Source organism: Condylura cristata, unplaced genomic scaffold, assembly GCF_000260355.1.
Source record: "Condylura cristata isolate star-nosed mole 26May11 unplaced genomic scaffold, ConCri1.0 scaffold00016, whole genome shotgun sequence".
NCBI classification, from domain to species: domain Eukaryota; kingdom Metazoa; phylum Chordata; class Mammalia; order Eulipotyphla; family Talpidae; genus Condylura; species Condylura cristata.
The window spans coordinates 26,744,715-26,764,404 of NW_004567117.1; positions in this window are offsets into that span (position 1 = coordinate 26,744,715).

Sequence of the window (19,690 nt, forward strand, 5' to 3'; positions counted from 1 at the left end):
TGGTAGACTGGCATACAAAAAGGTTAGAAACTGGTGGGGTTGGGTCTCTGTTTAGCCTTTTTATGTTCTTACAGCATAACCTAGTGTGTTGATAATCATTTCCCCTCTATTGCTATCAAATTTAGAAAGATGTGTCAGGAATCTTTTGCATGAAATCAGAAACCACATTTTGGTCAATAGATTAATTCATATTGAATCAAAATACCAATGATTTCTCTGGGCCTCACAGAAAACTAGAATGTGGGTAGGGATTAGAGGTCTCCTGAGTCTGTAGTAGATACTGGTGTTCCCTCTGCCTCATCCCTACTGAGGGGCCATTCCACTGCTTTGGAGCAACCTCATCGGGATGGTACATTATGCTTTAGACACAACCGTAAAGCTAATTTCCTTTAATGTACAGTCAGCCTCCCTGCTGTTTCTGCCAATAGTCCTTGCTCTATTTTTTATAGTCAAGCAGAATAGCTTTAACCTCTCTCATTAGTCCTTTGCACCCTGAGAAAGGTACTTTATTTCTCCTGCATTTTCTCTCATGAACAGTGTAGATTAATACAGGTATAAAGCTCTAGAGTTGTGGCTACCGCCAGTGGTATGGCTACAGCTGCTAGTGTTAGGTTAAATGGATTGTTGCACATGTATAGAAAACATGCAGTAAATATTGACTGTTTACTATTATTTGAAAAAAAGAAAAACACCATTGTTAATTCATTCTTCCTTTTACTGGAATAAACCTTATCTTCATATCTAGATGGGGTTTGTAGAGTGTAAGATCCTTCTTAATATAATAACGAGAACTGACCATGTCATTTGGTTGGGGCGTGGGTGTGTGACTCTTTTGGGAATGCCCGTCTGACTCTTGTAATTCGAGCAAACTGCTTCAGTTAACTTCACGTTTTCCAGTAGTCACTAAATTATATGAAGTTTCATATGCACTGGCAGTCCTATACTTCTTTCATATGAATGTCACATGATCGATATTCTAATTAGTGCTATCTTCTGGCTGGTCTTTTACTTAAGAACAAAACTTTGCATTTAGTTCCAATAGGAATTATAGTTTTATTTTATTCATCATTTAACCTGTTGTAACCAGACTTTTTCAAATAGCTAACTATTTCTTTTTGATTATACAGATGATCATGCTATTTTAGGTTAAGCATGTATCTAGCGATTTTCAGAAATCAGAGAAGAAAAGGATTTGAATCATACTTAGACTGAACTCTCCGTAACTGGGCAGACATTCTTGTGTTAATATCAGAACCTTTTCAACTATCCAGATTTATACTGCTTTGGCTCATTATTGGCAATATTTAAAGACAACAATAAGTATAACAAATAGACCTACAATTTAACTTTGTTCATGCTGCCTAAGGATGTGAAGAAGCAAGATCCTAGAAAAGTTTCCTGGGATATCTTAGGAGTTCAATCCTATATCTCAAGGTTCATACTCTAACCTTTCTAGATAAAGCAGTTAGGTCTAGCAGCAGGGATTAAAAATACAAGCTATAGTCACCAATTTGATTAAGGTATTTGAACTTTAATTACCATACCAAAGTTTGTTTTATCTTCACTTCTACTTTATTTTCTTTCAGCAAATAGTGTTCATTGGCACTCTAGTCACTAGGCTCTCGATTCAGCTCTTAAATTGATTTTCCTTTTTCTTTCTTTCTTTTTTTTTTTTTAAGAAAAATATCACTGGGAACAAAGGAAGCAATCAATTTCACATCAGTGAAAGAGCTAAGGTTTCACCTTCTAGTTGGCTTATTCTTGTGCATCAGTTCTGAAAAGGTAATTGGAAAATTGTACACTTAGGTGGTTAAAGACTTGTTCAACCAAAAGGAAATATTTAATACTTTGCCTTTTACACAAAACGATTGCGGGAATTTAGAGAAATCCCATCAGTGATCATACAGTTTTAAAAGAAGTGGCTTCTGAAGCGATTAGTAGGGAAAATTTGTCAGTTCTTGGTCAAGGATCATCTTACTGGATACATGTGTGGTATCTACTATGTCTAAGTATCTCTATTTCTGTAATAAAAAGTAAAGAATGTGGGCTTTAAGGATAAAATTTCATTTCCCTGCTCTGAAAAATCAGACAATATGGAGATATTATACTATCTTTTATACTAACAGTTACTCTCATATGAATAATACTTTGTTTGTAATACTCTCAAATACATAATACTATCTTTGAGCAAAGTCTTTAGAGTTAAAAATCTTTAAGAAAAAGGTTTCATAATCAGGAGAAAGACAAATATGAGATTTTTTCACTCATATGGAACATAAAGAAAACAAAGGAACAGAAAATAGCAAGCCAAAACAAACCCTTGAAATCTTATGCTAGAACAGAAGGTAACAAAGTAAGAGAATGAGGGGAATTGGTGACTACTGGGTTTTAGTCGTGGGTTTAATAACATACAGTGGTAGAGTTGTGAACATATATCTCTAATGCTAACACAGTGTTTAAACCAATGTTTGTTCAATATAGATGACTAAGAAAATTATAATGTTACTAATTGATCTAAATTGCTAAGCAATTAAATTGGTTAGTATGCATCAATAGCTGGTATAAATATAGTAAGATATGAAGGAAGTGTATAATGTTCATAGATTGTTAGGATAGAAAATGTTTGTAACTGAAGTATTGGTTGACAGACTAGTCTAACAACCTAATGATATCCAGCAACTTGTTAAACTCGGCAGTTCTTCATGTCCACTGCTGGAATCTATTCCCATTAGAAGCATTTGTGGAAAAGAGATACACTGAGTAGTTGACAGAAGAAATTGAAGAGCATTTTACATATCATGCCTCTCAGTATAGTCTGTGTTGAATCTACATTCGTTATCTCTTCTATTTGTCTTCTTTCTCACTCCATTAGCTTTCAGGTGCCTCTTTTTCTACCCCAACTTGCAATATTTAATCACCAATAGTTTTCACACCAGCCTCTGTGCAATACAGTAATTTAGAAATCCCAAACAACTTTATTGACAGTATTCCTTAGAAAGTTGACAGTATTCCTTAAAGTTGATCACAGCATATAAGGATATAGTTTGAGATGTATCTAATTAAGGTAAGTTTGTAGAGCTAGACAGTATTTTCAATCATATGAATGGATTGTGATTTTTCATTGCAATTCTCCTACTAGACTTACTAATATAAAGAAGTGAAAATATATATCACTTGGTAAAATAGATATAGATTCCAAGCAAGAACTCTTTGGTTTCCTAATAAAATAAGTCTTATTTTATTAAGACTATTTTAGTTGGTAATCTAAAAATTGGCCTTTTATAGATGGACAACAGCTAGGTGATCTGAAAACCAGTCAGAAAACAATTAACCAAATGGCAATAGTAAGTCCTTATCTGTCAGTTGTTAATTTAACATAATTGATTTAATTCTCCTGTTAAATGACAGGGGATGGCTTAACAGACTTTAAAAAGTAGAACCGATAATAGGTTGCTTACTTGAGACTCATTTTATACTTAAAACATAAATAACCAAGAATAAGGAGATATAAAAAAAAAAACAAAAAAGCAAACCTTCAAACAAATGGTAACCAAAAGAATAAAAAGGCAGAGGTTAAAACATTATCAGACAAAATACACTTTAAAATAAAGGTAAAAGGATAGAAAAGTATTATATTAAAATAAAGAGATAATTACACCAAGAATATATAACAGGAAATATTCATAAACCATGCCTTGGAGCATTCAAACATTAAAGTAAAAACTAATAGAGCTAAGAGAAGTACTTAATAGCATTAGAATAATAATTGGGGACTATAATACTTCACTTTCAACAGTGGATAAACTATCCAGAGAATCAATACTTGAACAGTGAATTTAACAACACTAATGACCAAATGGACATAAAAAATGTATATAGAACATTTTATTTGATGACAGCAGACTACACAGTCTTTTCAAGTACAGAATAAATCTTAACAAAAGACTGATAGAATATCAAGTATCTTTTCTGGTCATAACAGTATGAAACTAGAAATCAAAAGACAGTTACTAAGTCAGGAGGAAAAAAAATGATCATTGATTTCAGCAGTAAACAATATCATGTCCAGAAGACCAAGTACAACCAGCTATGTCTCAGTGATACCATTTTAGGTTAATACGGCTGAGGTGACACATATGCCTCCTCGGTTAACAAAATAAAAGCCTGTAGGACAAACCTGCATTATCATAAATCTCTCTCCCACTTGACGAGCTATAAAAATCTTCCCTTGTCATCAGATGGCCTTACCTTTATAAGGGTCAGAAGGATTAAAAAAATCTTAAGTGTATGAGGAAAATCCCAAAAGGTTAAATAATAACCCAAATAAAAGGCAAGCTGTAAATTGTGAGTCTGAGATAACTTCAGTTAATATGAGAGTAAAGATAAAAGAGGTTGTTGAGTTTTGACATAGTAATTAAATCAGAAAAAAAATATTAGTTATAAAAGTTGATTCTTTTGGTATGTTTAAAGATTATAATTAAAATGAATCATTAAAAACCTATAATGGATGAGCTGGGAGAAAACACATACTATCACAAGAAGAGAAGGAGAGACAAGCACAGAGTTGAATATGCACTTGAGTTGTTTATCAAATAGAAAACTGAGGGCCCTCCCTCGTGGTGCAGAAGGCCGGGGCACTGCACTGTGAAGCTAAGTTGAGCCATGGTGGCTTCAGTGCAAATTCCATCCTCACAGGTGATCCACACAGCATGGCAGACCTCTCCTGCTCACCCACTGCTCCTCTCAGCTGTGTACTTGGTCAGTCTGCCTGTTTTGCTCCAAACTGTTTCTGGTGAATCCTCTCACTGCCCCTGTACCTCTGGCTTTATCCCATTTCTGTATGCATAAATAAATCTTTAAAATAATAAAAAAAAAGAACTAAAACCTGAAAATACCAAGCAAGATAGTTCAGAGAGGAAGAAATAAGAAGCCAATGCAAAGAAAGAAGTACGTAAGAAAGTTAAGAAGAGTTCAGTGATTGATTTATCAAATCTCATGAATTTTTGAGTTTCTTCTCTGTTATTCCCTCGGCTTGCACTGACATTCAGTGAGCAAAAAAGCATGTCTTTAAAGAAGCATAAGCATACTTTCTGGAAAGGGATGCCCTCTTTTGAACATGTTTAAAATCCTCTTTTCTTAGTTCTCAGATATGAGTCCTATTTTTTTTTAGATTTATTTATTTATGCATACAGAACTGGGGTACAGGCCAGAGGTGCAGGGACAGTGAGAGGATTCCCCAAAGACAGAGTGGGGAGCAGAACAGGCCTACTGATGAAGTACACTGCTGATAGAAGCAGCGTGTGGGTCAGGAGACGTCTGCCTCGCCATGTGGATCACCTCAGGAGCAGGGATCGAACTCATGCTGAAGTGGCATTAGCTTCTTAGTGCTGTGCTTTAACCCGCTGTGCCAGTGGGAGGGACCTATGAGTCAACAGTTCTTAAATCCTCAAGGCTGACAAATTTACTTTTGGCTAAATAATCCTCAAAATTTTGAAAGGGTTCCTTTATTTACAGGTGTATGAGGTTTAATTGTATAAGGTTCTAAGAAATTTGCATATTAGGGAAAGTTCATCAAAGTAGGTCTCATTCAAAAGTACTAAACTGAACAAACAATGATAAAGTATAAACTTGGAATCCAACTAATGTCTGGAGTTTTGTTTGCTGGCAAATGGTCCTATATTCAGAAGAGATTGAAATTATGTAGAAATGTGATTTGCTTTACTTATTGTCCAAGTTGTTTTTGTTACATTTTATCATAGTATTTTGCTGTTATTCTAAAATAGTTGTTCCCTTTAAAGTGATTGTTGTTATAGTCTTCATGTCCATTTTTTTCAAAGTTTGTGTTGATTTAGATTGCTGTTTCCACATACTTTACTTTCCAGGCATAAGGATTTTGCTAGAAGAGCTGTTACTGAAGGATTCTGTCAACAGTGGCCACTGTTATTATACTCAGATTCTAGCATCTCTTCTTTATAATTAACTTGTCTTTAAAATCACCCACTGGGGACCACTCCCCAGAAGTGGGATTTGGGGATAGCCCCACATCATGTAATTTGAAAGCTGTGAGAGGCTCTATGCTTACCTGTCTTTTAACTACAAATTGTTCTCTCTCTTTTTTTAACCCATAAACTGGTTATATAAGGTCTTATTCTTCACAGCAAATGAAGGGCCAGTTCATTTATATTAACCATGTCATTGTTTGATCCAATGCTTATTCAGGGCAGTTAATCAATACACCATTGTGTGGCTTAACAAGTACTTATTAAACACCCCTATATACAGCAGTCTAAAGCAAAGTACAATATCTGATCTCAAGAATAGGGGTCTAATTCTTGCATATTCTTATTGGAGGAAGAGACCCTGAGGTGGTAAAACTTGATAAACATGTAAAATTAGCGACACAGAATAAAAGAGTCATTATCAACTATGCGTCTGTCATGAATAAAAGGGACCTGAGTCTCATGGTGGTTAAGAGTGATGCAGGTGACTCAGAGACTCAAGTGTCCAAATGTACCTGTTTCATTTCTGATGTTAACATGTAATATTTTGATTCCTAGCACCTAACTTCCTCATCATTTAGATTTTGCATATTTGCATACTGCTGCGCTAACAAATGACCATAAATTTTGTGACTTAAAATGGCACAATGAATCTCTTACAGTTTTAGAGATCAGAATGCCAAAAATATTTACACTAGGCTAAAAGCAGTGCATCAACATTGCTATGCTTTTTTATTGAAGGTTTTAGGGAGATTTGGTTTCTTTGCATTCCTGTGCTACTTGACACATGACTCCTTTCTCCATCTTTGGAACCAGCAATGTGTTCTCCATGTTTCTGTTGCTTTTTTCCTTAATGTCAAGTCTCCTTCTTCTCATAAGGATACTTGTGGCTCCATTTGTGGCCCACTTGGAGAAACCAATATAATATCCCCATTTCAAGACCGCTAAGTGACAGTTTCAAGAGATAAGGATGGCTTTGGGGATTCCACTGGGAGCCATTATGCAGTCTATTGTGTACCTCTATTGAAATAACTTCATGTTCTAGGAGAAAATACTGACTGAGGAAAGAAGCTGACAGTGCTTCTTTTGAAAAGCTGTATGAGAATAAGTAAGATAATATACAGAAATGGTTATAGTGAGTGAAAACTTCAAAATGGGTTGTGTGTTTTGAAGATCACTGAAAATTCTATGAACTTAGTCTAAGCATGGGCTTAGACTTATGTGTTGGTTTATTCAGGAGCTCACACAATGCTCCTGATGTTTCAAAGGACCCACCTCATTTGCAGTCCAGGTGGACCTCACCAACTTCACACGGCTGTTGCAGTGCTGCGTTTCCTCTAATCTGCCAGTTAGAGTTTCCTGTCTCTACATCCAGGAATTACAGAAGTCTTACTATCTGGAGGTTTTGATTCAAATAGCAAATCACTCGACATCTTGGCTACCTATGAAGATGTTCTTATTCCAACTCTCTCTTTCCATGTTGCTAGTCAGATTCATCCTGAGGCATGGCTTATCACAGCTCACTATTTCTTTAGCACAGTGACAATATTCACATGAATACATGAATGTTCAGTCATCAAAGCTCATGACTTGCTTTCATTCCTGTTCACATAGAAAACCACCACGTTGACACAGCCCCATCTCATTGCCAAGACTGTTGATGTATGCTTTCCTGAACCCCAGGATTCTCCAAAAATGTTCAGATGAAAACATTTTTAAGGCATACTTATATGTCATTTTAGCCACTGAAACCATCTTATTATACAAGTGAATGCCAGTCACAATTATATACTTGCAATGGCAGTATTATGAAGAAGAATTTGAGTTAAAGCCCTTAGAGTTCACTTAACAGAACCTAAATACTATTTCTGCCTTGTGTCTAATTGCTATGGGGCCTTTGATCACTTCCCAACACTGAGTCAATTACATTATCTGTAAAGTCCCCTCATATTATTGTTCAGAGTTATGGTCCAATTAAAGAAGATCATAGTTACAGAGATATTTTGAAAGACAATATTATAAACGGTATTATTTTTTCAATTGCAGTAATAATCATAGTCAATTTTGCTGTAGGAATAATATAAAACACGTTCAACTAAAAAACTTTTGTTTATTAATAAATGGATTTTTCAATTGGAAAGGTCATAGTTATTAAGTAGTCAATATCTCTGAGAAATAATTTCTGTAATGTATAATAATAATAATAGATTTTTAAAAATTGACAAAAAGTAACTTCTATAGAATCAAAGACTCGTTAGAGGCAAAACAAGACTAAGTTTAGAATTTCTTAATTTTTGAAGTAGTGTAATTTTATAATTAAAATATATGACTGGCTTCATTATCTGTGATCCCTACAGTCACATTATTAATCTTTTATGCTTGCTGAGCTCATTAATTAAAAATATTTTTTTTCTATTTTATGTTGTATATTTTACTCAATTACAAGGTTTTGTCATTATTACAATTTTTTTTTAAAGATTGATTTATTTATGCATGCAGAGCTGGGGTACAGGCCAGAGGTGCAGGGTAGTGAGAGGATTCACCAGAGACAGAGTGGGGAGCAGAACAGGCAGATTGATGAAATACACTGCTGAGAGGAGCAGTGGGTGGGTCAGGAGAGTTCTGCCATGCCATGTGGGTCAACTTCTGGGCCATGGATCGAACTAGCACTGAAGCAGCTGCAGTTAGTTTGCAGTGCTGCATTCCTACCCATTGCATCAACAGGGAGGGCCCATTATTACATTTTTAAGTCCAAGTTACTTTGTTATTTCACTTTTGTAAATTTGTACTTCAAATTTGTAAAGCAATTTACGAACAGATATGTAAGAATATCTGTTATATAACTGAATGTTTTGTGTTGTTGTTTAGAAAGTTCAGTTCCTTGATTTGTTTCTCTTTTACTTCAATTGCTTTGAATAAAAAATCTCCCTAATTGAGACCGAATTTTTTTTTTAATATTTAGAAAGGATGAAACTCTATTTTCAGTACTCAAAATAGAGATTCCTATCCTATCTAAAATAATTTGTAAATTGTTAATATTAAGTGAAATAATTATGTTATTGGATAGATAATAAAAAAAAATGCCTTTCTGCAGGTCAGAAAACAAAAACTGTGCAGAAAAGACTACATTTACTGCATTCAAAATGGCGGCAAACACTTTTTCAAAGGACGCAGAGCACCGGCTCATGTCATTGCTGCAGACATTTGAGTTCCCACCTGGATATGGGTCACACCTGGACTGGCCACGTGGACCTACCTAATTGCAGCATCTAGTAAGTGCCTTTTCTTACCTTGGTCTTGTGATCTCATTTAAAATCTGGTGGAAATGGTAAGTTGTTTCCTTTCATTGCTGACTAGAACTCTATTGCCAGCATTTCTGACAATGAACAACTGTTCAGTGTTATGGACAATTGAACTGTGTCATTTCTTTGTCTCCTGGATTAACATTTAGTTTGGGGAATGTGATGATAGTGTAGATATATTACACCCCAACTTTGAAGCTGGTTCATCCCAGATGTGTGGTTGATGGTGAATAATTAGTTTCTAGGTGTCTCTGGCTCTGTCTTCTCAACTGATCATATAAGATCTTGGAATGATGTTTAGAGATTTAATTCATTAATTAATTGGGGGCCAAACTGTGATCCATTTGTGTAACTGCATTGCTAGAAATTCCTACTTATCTTCCTTCAAGATTCTAAAATTGAACCTAAGTTTGCAGTGAGCACTGAAAAATTGTAGTGCTACAGAAGTGCTAACTTGTGTTATTATGCAGGAGACATATTTGGGCTGGTATATAAATTGTGATAATTCCAGAGTCTTTCAAGGTACCAAGGGGAATGGATAGATCTATTTTTTAATCTGTTTAGACAGCTGTCTACACAGCTGCATCTTGGCTATTCATCTTGCCTGGTCACATGGCCCAGGACATCTGTCTGTGCTACTTCCCACCCCTGCGAAAACTAATGAGGACGTCAGATGTGCATTTTAGCCAGATCTGGAGAGGCTAACACTGGGGTGACTGCTGGTCTCATTTTTTATTACATTGTGGGCACATGTTTTGTAAACTATCTCATTATTTTCAGAGTGGCAATTCCAGGCATTCTGATATGGGCACATCTTTTGTTTGGAGTGAACACAGCATTTGTTTCTCAGTTAATCTTGAATGCTGGCTACAGCCACTTGAAAACTACATTTTTGACAATGAAAGCAATTGGTTCTCCCTATTCTGGAAAAGCCCTCCCTGAGAATTGGTCTATATTTTCAATATGAAAAGACAGCAAATTGTTTACCTAGATTTGCAACAGCCTAAAAGGTCTTCTGTCTATGCCATCCTGGAACCAGAATCTTTACCCTCGGAATCTCATAAATGTTTGCTTTCTTTGTTCTCCCCACATGTAAAATTTCTCTCCCTCTCTCCCACTTACCCCCATTTTTGGCGTTTGTCCCTTAACTCTGTCAATTCAAATCCTGCTCATTCCTAACATGCAGTCAACCTGTCATCTCTGGTGTTAACCTTATTCACTCCCTAAATATCTTCTTTCATATCTTCTCCATGTAGTTTCCACTGCCTTCATTTTCACCATCATTGGTATCTGTGTTCTCCATATCTACCCTCCTTACCTGTGAAGAACGCAGAGATGCATCTTACTCATCTTTGTGTCTGACAGACTGTAATGCCAGTGATTAATGATGTCTTGATACTTGTTAAATTGTTTGGTATTTCTGAGTGGCTCATGAAAGAATTCACTAACATCATTAAGCAAATCCTTTGTGTAAAAATACTGAAAAAAAATATATATGAATAGACATTATAACTGTTGGAAAATTCTTGTGCAGACTAATATACTATGTATAATTACATTATGGCAGATCTGGCAACTGAATAACATGAGGGATAAATTGAAGAGTCAATCCGGGAGATGGGCTGAACAAGTATTACTTAAAAGTATAAATGCAGAATGGTATATTCCCGGAAGCAGGTTTCAAAGAAAGGAATACCTCAGGGATGAGTTGTTATTGGAATACTTCCTTTAGGTGTGTTTCGTTGTTCACTCTTGGCTTTATTTATAGAACTTCATCCTATGGGCCTTTGGTTTCATATTGGTTCCTTGGAATGGAGATATCTAGAAAGTGAGAAACTAATAAACATTTTGTCATGATAGAAATAACTGTCACTAGTGAAGCAGAAGTGTTGTCTCAGTGGGGCAATTATAAGATGATCTTGAAGCAGGCTGAATATAATGGGGTAGGAAAGGGGGATTGTCCTTGTGGGTCTGAAAGACATGTAGGGGCCTGCATTCTGAGTAACAAGAGAGATGGTCAACATATATCACTTCTGTCGAGGATAACATCACCCTATCCTACCTTCTCTACCATTAACCAGAAAATATGCATAAATATATCAAACAGTGGAGGGCAAGGGTAGTGCTAAGGGAGGAGAAGCCCAGGAGAAAGGCTTTGGCATGCCCAATGAACTCTGGAAACGATGTCCATGTATATGCAATGATTTTCGACTCTCTTGTCTCATCCCTACATATTCAGAAAGTTTGCCAATTTTCCACCTGGTACTATGTGCTTCAGTGGATTTTAAAAAATGGAAGGGGTGTGTGCAGCCTGTAGAGAGGTGCAAAATAGATACTGAAATCGCCAGTGGGCAAGTGTGGGCCAACAAGGAAGGCAAATTTGAGTGACCTGAGCCAGAGGACCATCAGCATTGTTTCATCTACCTGGTAGGACTCCTTCTCTTTAGTCCTGGACAAAAGCTCCCTGCAGTGAATCGATACCAGGGGCCAAATGGTGATAACTAGAGTTTAAAGGGCAGAGGGACTTCTGAAGACTGGCACATTCGAAGATGTCTGGTTTTATCTCCACAACCAGAGAGACAGAGACAAACTTTTGAAACACCAATCACCTACCATTTTTTTATCTATAGTGGCGAGGCCACACATTAGGAGCCAGTTACCAGCCACGGAGGAGCTAGTTTAATAATGTAAGTGACTGACTTCAAGAAGGCTGGTGGCATTCTTAGTGTGGTCCCTATAAAACTGATAGTGAAACAGTCTGAGGAACGGAATTTGGGGAGTAGTTTCAGGAGAGCATTGATGAATAAGTACTGCTCAGGTACCTTTGTCCTTCGATCACCAAAACATGACATTGATATGTATGTATGTGTGTGTGTGTGTAATAACTAAATGTTTTTTATATATATACAAACACACCCTAAACTATTTAGGCAAAATGTGTTAAGATGATCTTTTTCTCTGTTTTGTATGTTTTTTGTTTAAATATACTTTGACATAAATAAGCTGGATTTGCTTAGCTGGTGGGAAAATCTCTTGAGCACAGACATGTTCCTCGCTGCCAGGCATGTGGCAGCAGCTACTGTGTGGCCTTTGGCGTGGTGGTGTAGCGGTGTGGGCTTCCAGTGCAGGCCTTCCCTGGCGCAGCCTGGTGGGTGTGGGAAATGAGACATGACTGTGGCCATGTCACCCAAAGTAAATGACATTTAAGAGACTCTTGATTTTGTTTCCCTTTTTGATTGTTAAATCAAATATTAGCCAAATATTAGCCCTTTTGGATACCCAGAGCAGGGTACTACTTAGTCCTGTAAAGGTTTTTTCTTATCCAAATTAGCACTGAAGTTGCATTCAGTCTTGGTTTTGCAGGCCATTTCTGCTCAATAAACAAGTTCTTATTGACAGATTGCAGTAATTCTGAACCTCAGATTCCATATGCCTTCACTTCTTTTTGATCCAAACATTCGTAAGCCTTAGGGCATCTGTGTGCCTGAGGGACTTGATGTACTGTCCACCACTTTACATGGGGACTCCCTGACCCCCCTGGCTCCCTGATCTCCTTTCTTCCTCTTCTACCCCACCCTTACTGCACTCTACCATCTCCAGCCACATTCGCCACTGCCTCTGTCATCAGCATACCACTGGTTCTCTATGCTTGATTTTATTTTCAGAATGTTCTGTTAATAAAACAGGGCTTTTCTTTCTGTTAACTGGCCAACTAGATAATACCAGGTCCATTGTTTGTACTTCAAATCTTATATTTCTCATTTACATGTGTGTTTTGCTCTCTCCTCCACTCCATTGGTTTATATATTTCCTCATTTATTTAAATTCCCAAGTAGACACTACCTTTTCCCTTTGAGTTCCATTTCATTTAAGAATCATTGTTTCCCCATAGTTAACACAGGGTTTACATACAAGAGGCTTAAAATTTTTGTTGAAAGGGTTGATCAATGAAGTAGCAAAAAGTCACAGAATTCTTCTCACAGTAGTGAGAAGTCACTGCTGGCACCAACAATAATGTTTTGGTTTGAGCACCAGCTTTTGAGCTCCAGTTTTTGATAATCACAGTTCTATCTCCGTTGAGGTCAGAGACCTCATCAGTATTGAACACTTTGTCCTTATGTGAAAACCCCTTCAGTACCTTCAACAACCACAGTTGTCATGCAAAACTTTTCAGTACATGAAATGTCTTAGTTCTGCATGGACTATGGCCATTTGCAAACATTACTTTCTATTCACAAGAGAAATGACAAGATAACCAGAGGTAAGCACAGCACCAGTGAAAGGGGGTGAATGCTGACTGCTTCCTGCAGCAACCTCCCCCACCATGAGCCAGTAGAGATAGGTGTATCCATGCCCAGCTCACCTCAAACCTGTGAAATTCCTAGTAGAAGGCTTTGGACATTGTGTTCCTGATATAGAGCTTAAATTTTGATCTTGTTCTTCTAGGACAGAAAAAAGGATTGGAGTAGAATAGATGATATAAGATAAAGGAATACATTTTTCATGGAAACAAAATGGGAATTGTAAGTGCATATTTCTACCATCTAATATGTTATTTAAAATTTAAATATGTTTAAAGAGAAATTCATTATATATTTCTGAAGGTCACTAGATTCTAGTATCAAAACTTAGCCAATATTTTGCTTAATTCCATCAAATAAACTCTCTTAACACTTCAAAAATAGACTACAGACAATGTAAACGCCACATCAATGACAATTCCTCTTTCCAGGATTTGTAGTAAATCCTTGTCAAAATATCCCTCCCCCCAAAAAATAATAACCTAGCTAAATTAATTCCCAAAGCATTCACTCTATATTTGACTCATAAGTTAAAAAAAAAATTGTTGATAGACATATTTGAGCCTCTCGGTGAGTCCTTTGTGTGTTATAGAGACACAGTCTTAGAAAAGCTATATGTGAGTTGAGGAAAAAAAAATATTCTTGTAGCAACAATTCATCACATCATGATAACAGAGCTGAAATTCTTGACAAAAAGTCTAGCTACACCAGGGAAACAAATGATGCATGAATTCTCCAGAGGCTTGAAGGATTTGGAAGTACGACCTTATATGACTTTTATCATACTGAACATCTATTGGGGCAACACACACCTCTTAGTTTTATATCTGATACCTAGAAACGAAAAACGCAAATCCATCTCTCAAAAGCGACAAGGCAGTCATGTGAATAAAACAGGATTCTCCCATCACCAAAGTTTGCTTTCCAGTTCAGGATGCTCAGTGAAAATCTTGGTCCTATTTTAAATTATATTTGCTCTTATAGAAGTAAGGATTGACATGCTTCCATTCAGACCTGAGTTTATTGTCACTATGGATATATATATATATATATATATATATATATATATTTGCCCTTTCTTTTTTAATATGAGCTTCACCAGATGTGCACAGGAATTTATTTTGGTTAGCTCCATTTGCCTGCCACTTTGAAATAAATGATACTGAGGAGTTAGGGAGCATATCTCAAGCTGTAACCAGGTCCCACACTGTGCCTTACAGTAATCTAACAGAGGCTGTATTCATATTTCAGTTGTAAGTAGCTTATGGGGTGTGAACCCCAATACTCTTCCATTGATGTCCACTTATACACTGGTTATAGAGAAAGATGATTTTTAAATTTATCATCATAGCTGTATTTGATAACATGCTGAGATCTAAGTCCACAAATATGTTGAATTTTTACTAACAGAACAGTTAGGTGTCACAACTTTTCTGTTATCATTTTAGAGGAAAGTGATTTAGAGGATAGGAAGGGCCTCCCATAATTCTGCAAAGTTAGATGCCACGTAAAGAATGAAAAATTACATAAAGAACTGATGGGAAAATTCATGATAGGTTCAAACCTGTATTCATCAGGTTTGATGAAGAAAACTCTGTATTTGTCCCATGTCATCCTACTCATCTCAGTTACCTTGTTATTGAGCTCTTTTCTCTGAGTATCTTCTTTGTTCCATTTTCTTCCATTTCTAACATTCATGGTCTAATTGCTCACATTGAATCAGATTCCCAAAGCAGTTGAGTGAGTTGCTTGTGCTTCTACGTGATGGGGGTGATGCACCAGGCTTGGAATCAGGATTCCAGGGCCATCCCTTGACAATCCTTGAAGATGTTCAGTATTATTGAGCATAAGGTTGCTGTGCAATGCAAATGAGGTAGTGCAGGTATAATTGTGGCCCAATAAAAGATATAAATCAGTAAAATGTCAATATTTGGGGTTGTTGCAGTCTGTGGTAGGGTGTGCATTTCAATCAGGCGATGCAGGAAGGTAGCACAGTCAATGATTTCTGCAGAATCGGATATGCTTTTTCAGGAAATATTCAACCTACAGAGTTATTCTCTCAGTGGCAAAAGTCAAAGTTATTTTTGACAGTGTTTCTAAAAATATGGGCTATAGTCCAGTAGTAAATGGGTAGGTCAGCAATCTGAAAACTACTGTTACAAGAAGAATTATTCCCATCAGCAGAGACACTTACTACAAGGGCCATTTAAAACTATATAACTCTACCCAAAATGGACTTGTGGTGTTAAAATAAACAATGAATTGTTTCTTGACTCTGATCTTTGAGTCAGTGTTGCTAATATGACCTCAGCCCTTTTGCAAGACAAAGGCATCCTCTTTAGCAGAGATTTAATATTTGAGAAGATATCAGAGGTCTGAATACATTTTCCTCCAATTTTTATGATCCCATTCAGTTGTCAAACTTTTCATCTTTGCACTTCCCCTTTTACTGAGACTTTTCTGGGAGTGGAGATTTGCACTGGCCTCAGTAGGTGTGGGTCAGTGTGCAGGGTCCTCCCTCAGTATGGTTCATGTCTTGGAAGGTGCCACCATCTTGTCTGTTAGGGGAGAAGTGGCTGGGCAGCCTCTCAGTGGTAGTGGTTCACTGTCACCTTCCCTAAAATAAGTCAAAGAATGTTCTTAGAGAAATACTGTGAGAATGGGGTTTAGCTGCATCAAACAACATAAGACTGATTTTGTGCTAAAGTGGAGCCAGGGAGGGGCCAATTCACGGTCAGATGACTCCAGTTGTCTTAACCACTGAATTGTAGCTCACTTGCAAAGATAAGATAAATTGCCTTGAGACTGACTTGCAAATAGTCAAACCAGTCAACCCTGCAGACGGAGGCAGTGTAAAATGGAGGTCAGCTCTCCGCACACACTCGGCTGGAAAGTGATAACGGGTCTTGCAGCTCCAGTTCACTTTTAGGAAATGAGCAACATGGTAAGAGAATGAAGGAAAGGCTTCTTAGTCAAAAACTGCAATCGGAACTCATAAGGACCTGACAGGAGTTTGTGAGAATATTCAGTCCAACCATTTTTCATTTTATAAATGGAAATTAAGGTAAATTAGCCAGCATCATTCTTAGCTAGCATTAGTTCATGATAAAGAAGGTTAGAATCCGGGATTCTAACTTCCAGTTCAGTCTCCTTACCAACTCTAGAGGAATATGCTCTGTACTTTCATCCAGTTTTCTCTTTTTATAAAGTCTTCTAATCTACTCTTCCTCAAGGCTGGTGTGAATTGATGAGGATGAGGATGTGGGAAATACAATCTCACAAGGAGGTGACATCAATATCCACAGGACCTACGAGCAAAAGTGGAACAAGGGAGAAAGAGTCACCCTCTTGGTCGCTGGATGCTGAACTTAGTCGTTAGCTGAGAGTTCAGAACCAGACCCCATTTCTTACTATAATTATACTTGTAAACATTCTTTTTAAATTTATTTGATTGAGGTCACATTGGTTTGCTGCATTGTATATAATTCAGAGTCTTTGGAGTCTTTAAAATAGTTGTACTGATGTTTAGCACTAAAGAAAATTAGGCTTCAAAATTGTCTTGGATTTTGTATTTTATTTTGATTTTTTTCTATATAAGTGATATTTACTTACTTCTGGCATTTCTGAACAGTGGACTGCATGATTTCTAGCATGTTGTTCATGTTCTATCCTTAGAACATATATTTAAAGCACTTGCTTTGCAAGGGCTAACCTGATAGGAGAGACATCCTGAGCCATTATAGACAAATCCTCACCCATGATCTCAACACATTTAAAAGAATATTTTTCCTTGTACATTTACTCTCACAATGTGTAATAATTAGTAAACAATAAAAAGAACAAACTACAACAAATGACTAACAAGCCCTGACAAACTTATTAATGTATTTTACTGACCATATGTATTATTTTTAAAAGCAACATTTTACTTTTTTTGTGATTAAAAAGTCGCATTTGACAGACGAAATGTAGAACCCAGAAATACTGACACATTCTCCTATTGCACACAATGCTGAGTTTCCCTTATGATTCACTTTAAAACTGCAATTAAAAATGTACAAAAAAGAAAAGAAAAGAACACATCCCACAGCCAGAACTTCAAGGGCAAGGGGACAGTCGTGGCTACAAAAATCAATCTCAGGGCTACAAGCAGTGGCAGTGAGGTCGATTCTGACCATATGCATTTTGATTTGTTTCTTAGGCAATGTGCAAACTTCTCCCGATGTTTTCACTTGCTTAACAAAATATAAAACATTGAAATACTTGAATTTATTTTTATTTTTGTGTTTCCTGTTCGAAGTAGCTTTATTTTGCTTCTAAAAAACCTTAAGATTTTTGTTTTTCATCTATCAACAACGATGTTAACTTTTTATATTGTTTCTATTAAGGAGCCAATTAAAATTTCATAAAGAAGTGAGAAGAGATGATGAAAACCTGTAAGAGAATGGCTCATAGTTTCTCCTGATAACTACCACCATAAAGTGGGGGGTTTTAGGTGGGGAAAAATTCACAAATGACTTTTATGGCCATTCTGTTGTATGTGAGCACATTTATTGTAAATGTCAGAATGGTGTCAGAGATAATGGCTTACTGAATAAGCAGGTTGCACACTGATCCCCATCTCCATAGTGCCTAATAGATATTATGGCACACAGATAAATCTCTTTTTATGTTATGCTTGGTCACACAAAAAAATAAGACTGTGTTGTTCTAAGGGACATGAGGCCATATATCCATTGTAATCATCTGTAAAAATTACTTTAAGCTGAACCAATTTGAGCAAGTTGGGCCCTCACAAAATCTGAATAGTGTATTTTGCCCCATTTCATGCTGACTTGAAAAAAATATATACCTCTGAGTGATTTGCCACCAGACCTTTATAAATGAGACAAATTTGTGGAGTTTCTTCCCAAGAAGCATATTGCAAAGAAGAAGTATTGATTTTATTTCATTCAGGCAAAATTGGTTATTTATTTTTACTTATGACCATTATAAAACAAGGCTGAGCTGCCTTGTTATGATCAAATGAGAATGATCTATAATGCTTTCTTGGATATTGAATAGAATCCAAACCATATTGGGGTCAGCAGTGTTAGACAATTTCCCAGTGTTGAGACGTCGCAAAAGGATGAACACAGCTCGTGGACAGCAAGTCTGAGAAAGAGCAATAAACTTTGTGTTTGCACTTTTATTAGCAGTACAAGGATATCGGAAGCCTCATTTCAGCAATGATAACAATGTGGACTTAGATGGCCTTAATAAACTTGTAATTATTTTTCGCTCAGTTGGCCTACTTGATTCCTAGGATGAGACACTACCAACTCAACATTTATCAGACATACACACATGCATACATGCATAACCGGAATAAAGCAGCATTTCAGTGTCAAATGCCTTTGACTTTAAATATCCCAGGATGACACATGCAAGGCTCTGACAAGAAAAATTTATACACATTTGTCAAACACATGTGATATCTGATTGTTATTCGGCTTCCTAATTTTTAAGAGGAAGAAAGTGAGGACAGTTCTTCTATTGTTTATTATTTTTCTATACCTCCCAGTCATTGCTGATACTATTAGACAATGACAGTTTGTAATTCTATTGTATATATTGTAGGAAATGATTAGAATACTCTTTATCCACAGGCTCAGTCTGCTTTGGTTTTACTGCAGTTTTTCTTCTATTTTAGGTCTCACCCTCAGTTTCACCGTTCAAAGAGAATGTACAGATGTTCTTCACATCCATTTTTCCATTAATCTTTTGTTACATCCTGTCTGTTTTTCTCTGAGCATTTAGGGAAAAACCTACTTCTTTTGCTTATATAATTGTCTGCAGGCTTATTTCATTCTTCCTACCATTATAAAGTTCCCTGAGGCAGAGATATCCTCTGTGTTGTTCATGCTCTATCTTTAGAACATATAGATAATGCCTAAGGCCATGTGGATGCTTACTTCATATTTGATCGTTAAATGAAACAAGGGAGACAGAGAAGGTCAATAAAGATATAGTGTTTCATTTAAAGTCAGAAGGAAAGGGATCAATAATATTAATTTACATTTTATTAAGCAGACTACACACATATAGA